This window comes from Apium graveolens, chromosome 3 (genome assembly GCF_009905375.1).
Source record: "Apium graveolens cultivar Ventura chromosome 3, ASM990537v1, whole genome shotgun sequence".
NCBI classification, from domain to species: domain Eukaryota; kingdom Viridiplantae; phylum Streptophyta; class Magnoliopsida; order Apiales; family Apiaceae; genus Apium; species Apium graveolens.
Genome location: NC_133649.1, coordinates 50,049,103 through 50,060,424, shown reverse-complemented (window position 1 = coordinate 50,060,424; position 11,322 = coordinate 50,049,103). Strand labels below are relative to the sequence as shown.

At 38.8% G+C, this 11,322-nt stretch overlaps 1 non-coding gene across 1 annotated transcript; it reads right to left on the bottom strand.

Annotated features, from left to right (window-relative positions):
• Positions 1-5,277: 5,277 nt before the first annotated feature.
• On the bottom strand, positions 5,278-5,365 carry TRNAS-GCU (transfer RNA serine (anticodon GCU)). The gene has a single exon. It is a non-coding gene; the product is annotated as a tRNA-Ser (tRNA).
• Between the last annotated feature and the right edge of the window lie 5,957 nt (positions 5,366-11,322).

Below are 11,322 nucleotides of genomic sequence, written 5' to 3'. Positions count from 1 at the left end.
TGACATGGTTCAAGAAACTATGCTCACAACCACATTTAGTTGGTGTGAGGCTACAAGCTGGGGAAGACCTTGATGACACCAACATAAACACATGGGTTTCATCAGTTTTTATTGAAGACACTGTGATAGTTACAAATTCACCTTCATGTGTAAATTAACCTTCACAGGTTGTAAGGTTTGAGGGTAGTACTCCTGAGGGGGAGCTATCTAAATCCTCTCCAATTAAATTAGAGGTTCCTCTTGTGGGAACAACTCCCCTCAAAACCCAAGCCGAGATTGCACTCACAATTGAAGCTAGGAGTTCAATTGCCAATGATCCTGCTATAGAGGAGACAAGTTTAGCACACTCAAGTGCAAGCTCACTGCAAAATGAGCAAGGGTTTGAGACTAGAGTACATGATAGTAACCTAGTTAACTCTCCTGCAATTCCAATGGAGATTCCCACCACAAGTGGAGAACAACAAACTGTCACAATCACAGGTCACCCTGTGAATCAAACTGTGATATCTGTCACATGTGGTTCTATTAAAACTTTACCCTCCACCACACAACTCACAGATATTCCTTCATCATCCAATCCTTCACAACAACCATCTCATACAATCCAACAGTGGCTCCAAAATGCTTAATCTCAACCAAGCACTGTGGATGATCTTCTACTTGATCAAATTTCAGGTCTTGCTAACATCTCACAGCATTTGCTATCTTCAGACATGAAAAATCAAGATTATCAAAACAATTATGCTCAGCTATAATGAAGATGCTGAAAAACAAAAGCAGAAGATTGTAAATGAAGCTGAGCATGATGGCAATGTGGATGCCTGGATCTCTAAAGACTTCACACTGGAGATGGATCAGGTCTTGGAAAGATTCAGTGAGGCAATCCTTTGTGGCCTTGCATGAAGTGGTTCAACAACACATCACAGAGTCTAATGACACCAGACTCAAGCTAGACCAACTTTATCAAAGCAGGTATGAGCCATCTGCTCTTTTGATGGATGGTATCAAGGAAGCTGTGCAAGCCACTTTTGGTACCCCAGTTTCTTCCAGCTCTCAACAACCCATCTCTACATCAACAAAATTTCAAAATCAGGCTCTTCAATCTCAGGTTTCCACCTTACAATCAGCCAATGAGTCTCTAATAAATCAAGTCTCCCAACTCACAGCCATGGTTCAAAGTCAACAAGCTAATATTCAAACCTTGATTGACTCCCATAAGCATCTCTAATTACAGAATTCTGTGTCTTTGGGGTCCATCATGGGTGCACTTAACATACCCTTGCCTGCACTTCCAGAAGCTGTGAGGCCTGAAATTCCTACACCTCTTCTCATGCCTTCCAAAAAGACTAAGGGAGAGATAGAGGCTAGGTTATTATGATCATCTACCCAAACTGTTCAAGCTGCTAACAAGGGAAAATCTCAAGAAATTGTTGTTGGAATGGAGAAGCTCATCAAAGCAGCTGAGGGACCTAGTTTGAGCATGGAATTTGATGAATTGCTCAAGGCTTCTCTAAACAACAATTTCTTCACTTACAAGAAGGACTTGGACAAGACAATACACTTTGTAAGGGTGATCTTAGTGACAAGGGATAATTTTCAGGAGAAAAGGATTGTGGTCAACATAAATGACTCTGGGGTAGACAGATACATACAGGTGTCCCTTAACTATCTTATCATAAGAAGGGCATTTGAGTTGGACATTCTGATAAATAAAGTCCACATAGTGATTCAAGAAGACACTCTCTTTCTAACTGAATTGAAGAAAGCTCAAGTATCTACTTTTAGAGAAGCATACTTATAGCCAAGTAAGGGAGTGGCATACATCTTTTCTACCACCAAATATTACAAAATCTTCCAAATTTTTAAGCAATGTGTCATGGCAAAAAAAAATCTCATTATGACCTTGGAGACTGAATTGAAGACTACGTTGTACAAGACTTTTGAGGATGAAGAAATGATCAAGTTTTTGGGGAGATATATAAGGAATCCTTAAGCCAATTTGCCTAAAACTCAAATCAATAAGGATGACTTGGATGATGATGAGCAGAAGAATGATGATCAAAAACCTTCTGGCTCAAATTCAAGTCAATCCTCTAAGGCAACTGGCAGGAAAGAAGGAGATAAAAAAAGAGATGTAAAGAAGAAAGGGAATGATGAGAAAGGGTGAAGAGAGAAGAAGGAAGAAGAAGGAGGATGGTTTAGAACCACAGAAAAATACCCTACTAATTCAAATCAATCAAACTCAAACCCATATGCCAACAAACTCAAACACTCTACCACCTCCAAGTCAAGATATCTACAAGTCGCAGATCAAGTCATATAGAGAAGTCATTCGAGAACTCCAGATTGACTTATCGAGTCCAAAATATCTTATAGAGAAGTCTCAGAGATATCGACAAGCCAAATGAAGACATGAAGATTGGAGATATCGACAAGTCAAATTATCATTAGATATCTCAGAGATATCGACAAGTCAAATTGCCTATAGAGATCTCAGAGATATCGGCAAGTCATTTCTGTATTAGAGAACTCAGAGATATCGACAAATCAAAATGAAGATGTGAAGATTGGAGATATCGATAAGTTAATTTTCTCATTAGAGATCTCAGAGATATCTACAAGTCAAAATACATATAGAGATCTCAGAGATATCGACAAGTCATTTCTACATGCAGAAATTTGGAGACCTTGACAAGTCAAAACACTTATAGAGAACTAAAAGATCTCGATAAGCCATTATACTTATTGAGATGTCAGTTCTCTATAGATCAAACTGGAGATCTCGATATGAAGCTCAAGTACAGAATGTAGACAATTATATATTGAAGATTATCAATCAACAAACGATCTAATCGGTTAGATTGAAAAGTCTACAAAAGCAGCTTGAAGAGTACAAGATCAAAGGCCAAGATTAACTGATAAAGGAAAGTCATAAATACACAAGATTTGCAAAGATACACTAAGTCATAAATGGAAAGCTTTAGAGATAACTTAAAGTAGGGTTTAGTACAATCTATTACATGATGTGTAAACCTGTGTTTACTAATCTATAGAGTAAACACCGATCCTTTATTTTTAAATGTATGAAACAGATCTAAAATTTCTAGTAACTCTCTCAAGGAAGAAGCTGAGTTCTTTACTTATAAAGAACCCAGGATTTGTAGCAAAACACTAGCTTGATTTTAATACAAAAATTAAGTGAGTTTTGAAATATTGTAGCACTGTTTATTTTCAGTTAAGATAATACTGCTGCATTTCTTATATGCTTTGTTCACTAACTAAAAAATATTCAAAAAGCCTTAAAAATATCCAAAACACATTCTCCCATGTGTTGTATTCATTACCTAACAAAAGTAATATATGATAATGACTTATATTTTATATGATTTTATATTTTTATTAATTTGTTTGTAACGTGTATTCAACCTATTTTAACACTACACAATTTTTCACACGACGATATTAACATCTCATTCCTAAAAGGTAATATAGGGATATTATACTATTTTTGATATTCATTATAATCTTATTGCAGCTCACAAAATAGTTAAACTAAATAATAAAAAGAAATTAAAAATAAAATTAATTTTTGAATTCATACTTAAGTAATATTTTTTTAAAATATTCCTTTTTGCTTGTTTTCAAGTTCGGCTGCTAATGAATATCAATTCAAATGTAGTTTTCTAAATGCAGTAGATACTCGATAACTAAATAACCTCAATAAATTAATAATTTTTTCTGGTCCCGACTTGGACCAATGAGTTTAATGAATAACCTCGTTAAATGCATTAATGAATAAAAAAAGTTGAATCTCTATCGACCCTATTTAAATATAAATGAATAATCATAATAGTTCGAATAATAAATTTATACTTATATAAAGATCAAATAAATTTATATTTATATAAAGATAAAATAAATAATTTTCATTATTAGTTTATGATTGTGATTATGAGTGAATTTGTAAGCATCTTCCTTTTAATATTTTACACGCATTGAATATATTTCTCAGTACTATGTACCACATCAGGTGAATACACATTGGTGTACCTATTTCAGGCATACATGCATAAAACTAATTTAGAATATTACGAAAATTCATGTTATTAAATATCATAATTATAATACATTTTAGATACATTCAAATATAAAATGTAGTAAAGAAATTATAAAAAAATTAAAAATAATATCTAAATGAATAAATATTAATTTATTGATAAATAAATAAAATATTCAATAATCGATAAATAAATATTTTCTTTAAATGAATATATATTTTTGGTTCCAATGATATTCATTTATCGAGGTTCTACTGTGTTGTAGTAACATTTATCTATTTTTTGTGATTTATAAGGGAAAAATAATTATAAAAAACTTCTGCGCCAATGACAAATGTAATTACGTACTCCCTTCGACCCACTCATTTCTTTCCATACTTTTTCTCATATTTGACACACATTTTAAGGCTACTATAAAGTATAGTTCTATAATTTATTTTTAATTTTTTTATGTATTAAAATTTATACATTATATTTTTATTTAAAAGAATAAAATATTTAAAATTATTTAGAGAACCATACTTTATGTGAGTCTTAAAATATGTGACGATCCCCCACTGTAAAGAACTTGAAGGGACGGAAGGAGTATAAGAAATATATGATAAAAGTCTTAAAAATATATCCTGAAATAAGTATCAAATGATAAAGTGGTAGAGTTTAATTGATAATGACTCTTATAAAATCATGCACAGTTGTGCATTAATATATATGTGTCCACAAATCATAATTAGTGTTATATAATTTGGAAGAGACTAATTTTAGTACCCCAAACATTATTTAGAATCTCGAAATTCCTTAAAAAAGATACATGTTGCACATGCCCCTCCCAATGGTCCTCGAATCGATCAAATTAAATTAAATAAAAAAAGGAAAGGGCCCTTCTTTTCGAAAAAGAAAAGAATTAATAAAAATAATAAAAACAGGCTTCAAGATACAAGTACAAAAAAGTGGTTCAGTAATCCGACCTAAAGCAGGAAAATTTGCATCTATTTTTTTTGTATTATTTTGGCGATATGGCCGAGTGGTAAGGCGGGGGACTGCAAATCCTTTTTCCCCAGTTCAAATCCTGGTGTCTCCTGATCAATAAAATACTCGAAATCTCTTATTATGTTCTGTTGATATTCCCCTTTTTTTCCCGGCAGCATAAATAACCATGGAAACATTAAAAAGGATTGGAGAAATTTGAAAGAGAAATCAAATATGAAATCATCAACAAAAATGGAAAGAGAGAGATTCGAACCCTCGGTACGAATAACTCGTACAACGGATTAGCAATCCGCCACTTTAGTCCACTCAGCCATCTCTCCCAATTGAAAAAGATAATTACTATGTTACATTACACATGAAATAAGGATTGAAAAATTATTTCTTTCTCTTTCTTTCTCTTATCTATCTTTTATCTACAATTTTTATTAGAAATTATAGTTAGTTCAAGTAAGGAAGCGAAAGATTCAATAGAAAAAATAGAGAGGATGATCAAACTCACTGGGATTGAGACACCGGATTTCCAGGAGGCACTTCTAGCAACGCCTATAACATTTTCCCTTTACTTACCATGGAACGATTAGAATAACCACTTTTGAAAACGAGGGAGGACTCGAGTAAATACACACACAAAATTTATATTTTGATCCTTGCAGATTGTATATAAAATTCCTAATGGGGGTGCACATGGGTTGGTTGGCCGGTTGGAGGCATTTTAACAATCCGAATCAATTAAATCGGTTTGAAAATTATTAACCCTAATCATAAAAAATAAAAACACAACCCAACCCTATGTTTTGAATGTCGGGTTGGCTCGATTTGGGTTGGGTTGAACGGGTTGTTAAAAGTAAATGAATATGGATGTTTATACCAATAGAACAACGATTGTCCAAAATACAGGTTTGATAGGGATAAATAAATTATGATTGTATAATTAAATACTGCATTAATTGTACAAGCTGTGGGCTGCTAGGCCCAATAAAAGGATATATGAAACTCAGACCAGAAAGGTTAAGCCTGATGGACCAGATCAGGCCTGATGGAATAAAAAAGGCTCAAAAGCCCTAATTATTAATTAATTTCGTAATTAATTAATAAGGGAAAAATCAGCTATTGAGAAGAGTCCCGATAAGGATATAAATCCTTATAGATTAGCCTCAAGGGGACCTAAAAGGATAAGGAATCAGCTTCCTACTTCCTAGGACTCCTAAGTCTATCCTAATTCAGAGGCTTGTCCACCAAGTCTCCTATACCAAGTCCAATTCAAGGACTCCCACATCTATATAAGGGGCCTCACCCCACAAATCAGAACTACGTTTTTTGGCTTGATTCTCTAATTCACAGAGATACGTAGGCATCTCGTAAAGGCAAATTGAGTCACGAAACACGAGAGCAGCCATTAAAGGCCTTGAGCTCCCGAATCTTAGTATTAAATACAGCAAGTAATAACCTTGATTTCTTATCCATAACATTTGGCGCCGTCTGTGGGAACGCAATAACAACCATGGCGAGAACACGGAGAACAATTGGAGCTCTAGAGAAAGGAACACCATCAGAGACAACCCAGGTGATTTCATCAACCGTGGAGGTTCCTCCCCATTCAACTTATGCATCTACTCAGGGGGAAGCCCAGACAGGGGCAACTCAACCTCAGCCACAAGGGACAACTCCCCCAACTATTCAAGGTACGAATCCTCAAGTTCAGCAAGTACATATACCTGTGAATTCTCGACCCGTCGGGTATGAATATTCAACTGTTGTTACTACTAACCCTCCTTATGGGATGCCCCTTCACCCTGAGGTTGGAGGAAGCGGATATGCTGGGCGAAGCGAAGCACGAGGGCGGTCGCCCCCCTATATACGAGGTTTGGATCCTATCCCTGAGGATCGGGAATTTTCTGGTCCATACACTGAGAGAGACTCCGAATCTTCGGATGATGAAGTGGCCCCGAGAAGGAGGCGCCCTGGAAAAGAGCCAATAGCCGATGGAAGGCAACGCCCCCAAAGCACCCCAGGGGCGAATCCCCAAGAAGTGCAGGAAAAGATCAGGGCTCATGAGGCTGAAATCCAAAGGCTGAGGCGTGATTTGGAGGCTCACCAAGCCACCAGACCCTACATACCTCCTAGGGGGAGAAATCCTCCTCCTATCATAGACCTGGATGGTCCGGTAAGAAGAAGGGCTGCTGTCCCAAGAACTGATCCGAGCAATCTCCTTCCCCTTGGAGATCCTGATGATCCAACTCCACCCTTCACAGAAGAGATAATGAATGCCCATGTCTCAAGGAAATTCAAGATGCCCACTATCAAAGCCTATGATGGCACGGGAGACCCCGCTAATCATGTTAGGAGATTCTCTAATGCACTGCTGCTGCAACCCGTGAATGATGCTATAAAATGTCGGGCCTTCCCTCAAACCCTGTCGGGTATGGCTCAAAGATGGTACAGTCGCCTACCCCCAAATTCTATTGGATCATTCAAAGAACTAAGTCAGGCTTTTATTAAGCAATTCATCAGTGGAAGAGTCCATGAGAAAAGTTCAGCATCTTTTATGAGTCTTGTGCAAGGAGCTAAGGAATCCTTAAGAGATTACCTGAATCGTTTTACAAAGGAGGCTTTAAAAGTCCCAGATCTTGATGATAAGGTAGCCATGATAGCATTGCAACAAGGAACTAGGGATGAGTTTTTTAAGATGTCTTTGGCCAAACGACCCCCTGAGAGCATGTTGCAGCTCCAAGAGAGGGCAGGGAAGTATATCAAGGTTGAAGAAAGTATGAGGAAGACCGTAGTAAGTAATGAGCCCACTGGAGGCAAGAAACGAAAAACTGATTTGGAGTATATCGCTAAGGACAAATATCCTAGAACCGAACAAAACCCTGATTCAACCCCCAAGAAGGGAGGACCTGGGCAAAAGTTCACTGAATACGCTAAGCTGAATGCTCCCAGAAGTCAGATTTTGATGGAGATTGAGAAAGACAGAGATATTCGCTGGCCTAAGCCCTTGAAGGCTGATCCCGCCAAGCTAGATAGGGGCAAGTATTGCAGGTTTCACAAAGATGTTGGCCATGACACCGATGAGTGTAGGCAATTGAAAGATAAAATTGAGTTTTTGATTCGAAAAGGAAGATTGAATAAGTATACTGGAGATGGAGGGGACAGAAATAATAATGGAAGGAAGAACTTTGAAGATCGTAGAAGGGACCAAGATGATCAGGGGCGGAATCCCCAACCTAGAGGACCAGTTATAAACACCATTTATGGAGGGCCGAGACCTCAAGGGCCTGTGATAAACACGATCTTTGGAGGTCCAACTGCTGCTGGATTGTCCAAAAATTCCAGAAAGGCATATACTAGAGAGGTTATGCATATTGTTGGAGAAGCCCCGAAGAGGGCCAGGACAGAAGTAACATTGGCTTTTGATGATTCCGACCTAGAAGGTGTGAAGTTTCCCCATGACGACCCGCTGGTCATAACACCAATAATAGGAAATAGCCCGGTTAAGAGGGTCCTTGTGGATAATGGTGCTTCTGTGGATATCTTGCTCCACGACACCTTTCTAAGGATGGGGTATAACGACTCCCAGTTAACACCAACCGACATGCCGATATATGGATTTGCTGGAGTAGAATGTCCTGTGGAAGGGATAATCAAGTTGCCAACCACCATAGGTACGGAGCCAAGGCAAGCAACGCAGATGCTGGATTTCGTAGTGGTAAAGGCTAGTTCAACTTATAATGCTATCATGGGGAGAACAGGGATACATGCCTTCAAGGCAGTCCCCTCTTCCTACCATTCAGTCATGAAGTTTTCCACCCGAAACGGGATTGGAGAAGAGAGAGGAGATCAAAAAATGGCTAGAAGCTGTTATGTGGCCTCTTTGAGGGCAGACGGAGTCGGGGGGCAGGTTCTTCCTATTGAAGATATGGATGTTCGAGAAAATGATGAGAATAGAGGAAGGCCAGCAGAAGAATTGGTTTCGGTTCCTTTAGATCCCAAGAATCCTGAGAGGATGACTTTCATTGGAGCCACATTAGAGGAGCCCCTTAGAGGGAAGTTAGTGAAATTTTTGCAAGAAAATAGTGATGTGTTTGCATGGTCAGCAGCTGATATGCCAGGCATAGACCCGGAGTTAATTACTCACAAGCTAAACGTGGATCCAAGCCGGAAGACAGTGAAACAAAAGAAAAGAAATTTTGCCCCGGAAAGACAAGAGGCTATAAAGCAGGAAGTGGAAAAGCTCTTAGAGGCTGGTTTCATTGAGGAGATTCAATTTCCGGAGTGGTTAGCAAACCCTGTAATGGTGAAGAAGGCTAATGGAAAGTGGAGGATGTGTATAGACTTCACCGATCTGAATGATGCATGCCCCAAAGACTGTTTTCCGCTGCCTAGAATTGATACTTTGATTGATGCCACCGCTGGACATGAGATGCTGAGTTTCATGGATGGGTTTAGCGGATACAACCAGATCAAAATGCATAAGGATGACATTCCAAAGGTATCATTTATCACTGACTTTGGTGTTTATTATTATCTTGTTATGGCGTTTGGTCTCAAGAATGCAGGAGCCACCTATCAAAGGTTGGTGAATAAAATTTTTAAGGATCTTATTGGGAAGACTATGGAAGTCTATGTTGATGACATGCTAGTCAAGAGTCTAGTAAAGACTGATCATATAACCCATTTGAGGGAAGCTTTTGAGGTCCTGAGGTACCACAAGATGATGTTGAATCCTACGAAGTGTGCTTTCGGAGTAGGATCTGGAAAATTCTTGGGATTGATGGTCTCAAAGAGGGGAATTGAGGCTAACCCCGATAAAATAAAGGCAATCCTGGACATGGAACCCCCAAAAACTGTCAAGGATGTTCAGAAACTCACAGGAAGGGTTGCTGCGCTAGGACGATTCATCTCCAAGTCAGGAGACAAGTGCTTGTCATTCTTCAAGTCATTAAAGAACATTAAAGACTTTGTATGGAGTGAGAAAAATCAGAAGGCATTTGAAGAGTTAAAGAAGTATATGGGCCAGGCCCCGTTGTTGGCCAAGCCAGTTCTGAGTGAAGTTTTATTCTTGTACTTGGCTGTTTCAGAAAGCGCCTTGAGCGCGGTGTTGGTTAAGGAGGAACTGAAAGTCCAGAAACCCGTATACTATGTCAGCAAAATTTTGCATGGTGCTGAGTTGAATTATTCAGCCATTGAGAAATTCGCTTTAGCCTTGGTAATGGCTTCAAGAAAGCTGCGTCCTTATTTTCAAGCTCACCAAATTGAAGTGCTAACAAATCAGCCACTGAGAAATATCATTCACAGTCCCAAGGCAAGTGGGAGACTGATTAAGTGGGCAATAGAGTTGGGAGAGTTCGATCTCAAGTATAAGCCACGTACGGCCATAAAAGCCCAGGCACTAGCTGACTTCCTGGTGGAATGTACCATACCCAACCAAGAAGTCGGGGGGCAGGAAGATACCATACCTCAAGACAAGGGAGTCGACAATGGGGACAAGGAGAAAGAATATTGGGTTCTCTATTTTGATGGAGCATCAAAAACAAATTCCAGTGGAGCAGGGTTGGTTTTGCAAAGCCCTGATGGATTCTTAATTGAGTATGCCATGAAGCTAGATTTCCCAACAACAAACAATGAGGCAGAGTATGAAGCCCTGATTGCTGGCCTTGGTCTAGCTGGGACACTTAGAGTCAAAAACTTAAAGGTCCGTGGAGACTCGAAGCTGATCATATCCCAGGTAAAGGGAGAATTTGAGGCAAGGGATGATACGATGGCTAAGTATGTTCGCCTAGTAAGGGCTGTGATGACCCAATTTAATGAATGCCATGTTGAACACATTCCAAGGGAAGAAAATGCTAAAGCAGATGCGCTATCAAAGTTTGCTTCATCTGAGATTGAAGAGAGTTCAGGGAGTGTGTACTTCCGTGTTTTGAAGACACGAAGCATAGATGTTAAGCTTGTGGCTCCCGTAGGCTTGGGGACGTCATGGATTGATCCCATCAAGGCTCACATTCAGACCGGTTGGTTGCCAAATGATGCAACTGAAGCACGGAAGTTAACTGTTCGGGCACTAAGGTACTCTTTGATAGATGGGATTCTTTACAAAAGATCTTTCGTGGTTCCCTACTTGAGGTGTCTCAGGCCCGATGAGGCACGCTTGGCTCTTGAAGAAGTACATGAAGGTATTTGTGGACAACACTTGGGGGGCAGGGCCTTGGCTCATAAGATAACCCGTTTAGGCTTCTATTGGCCAGAAATGATGGCTGATGCCAAAGAATATGTAAAGAAG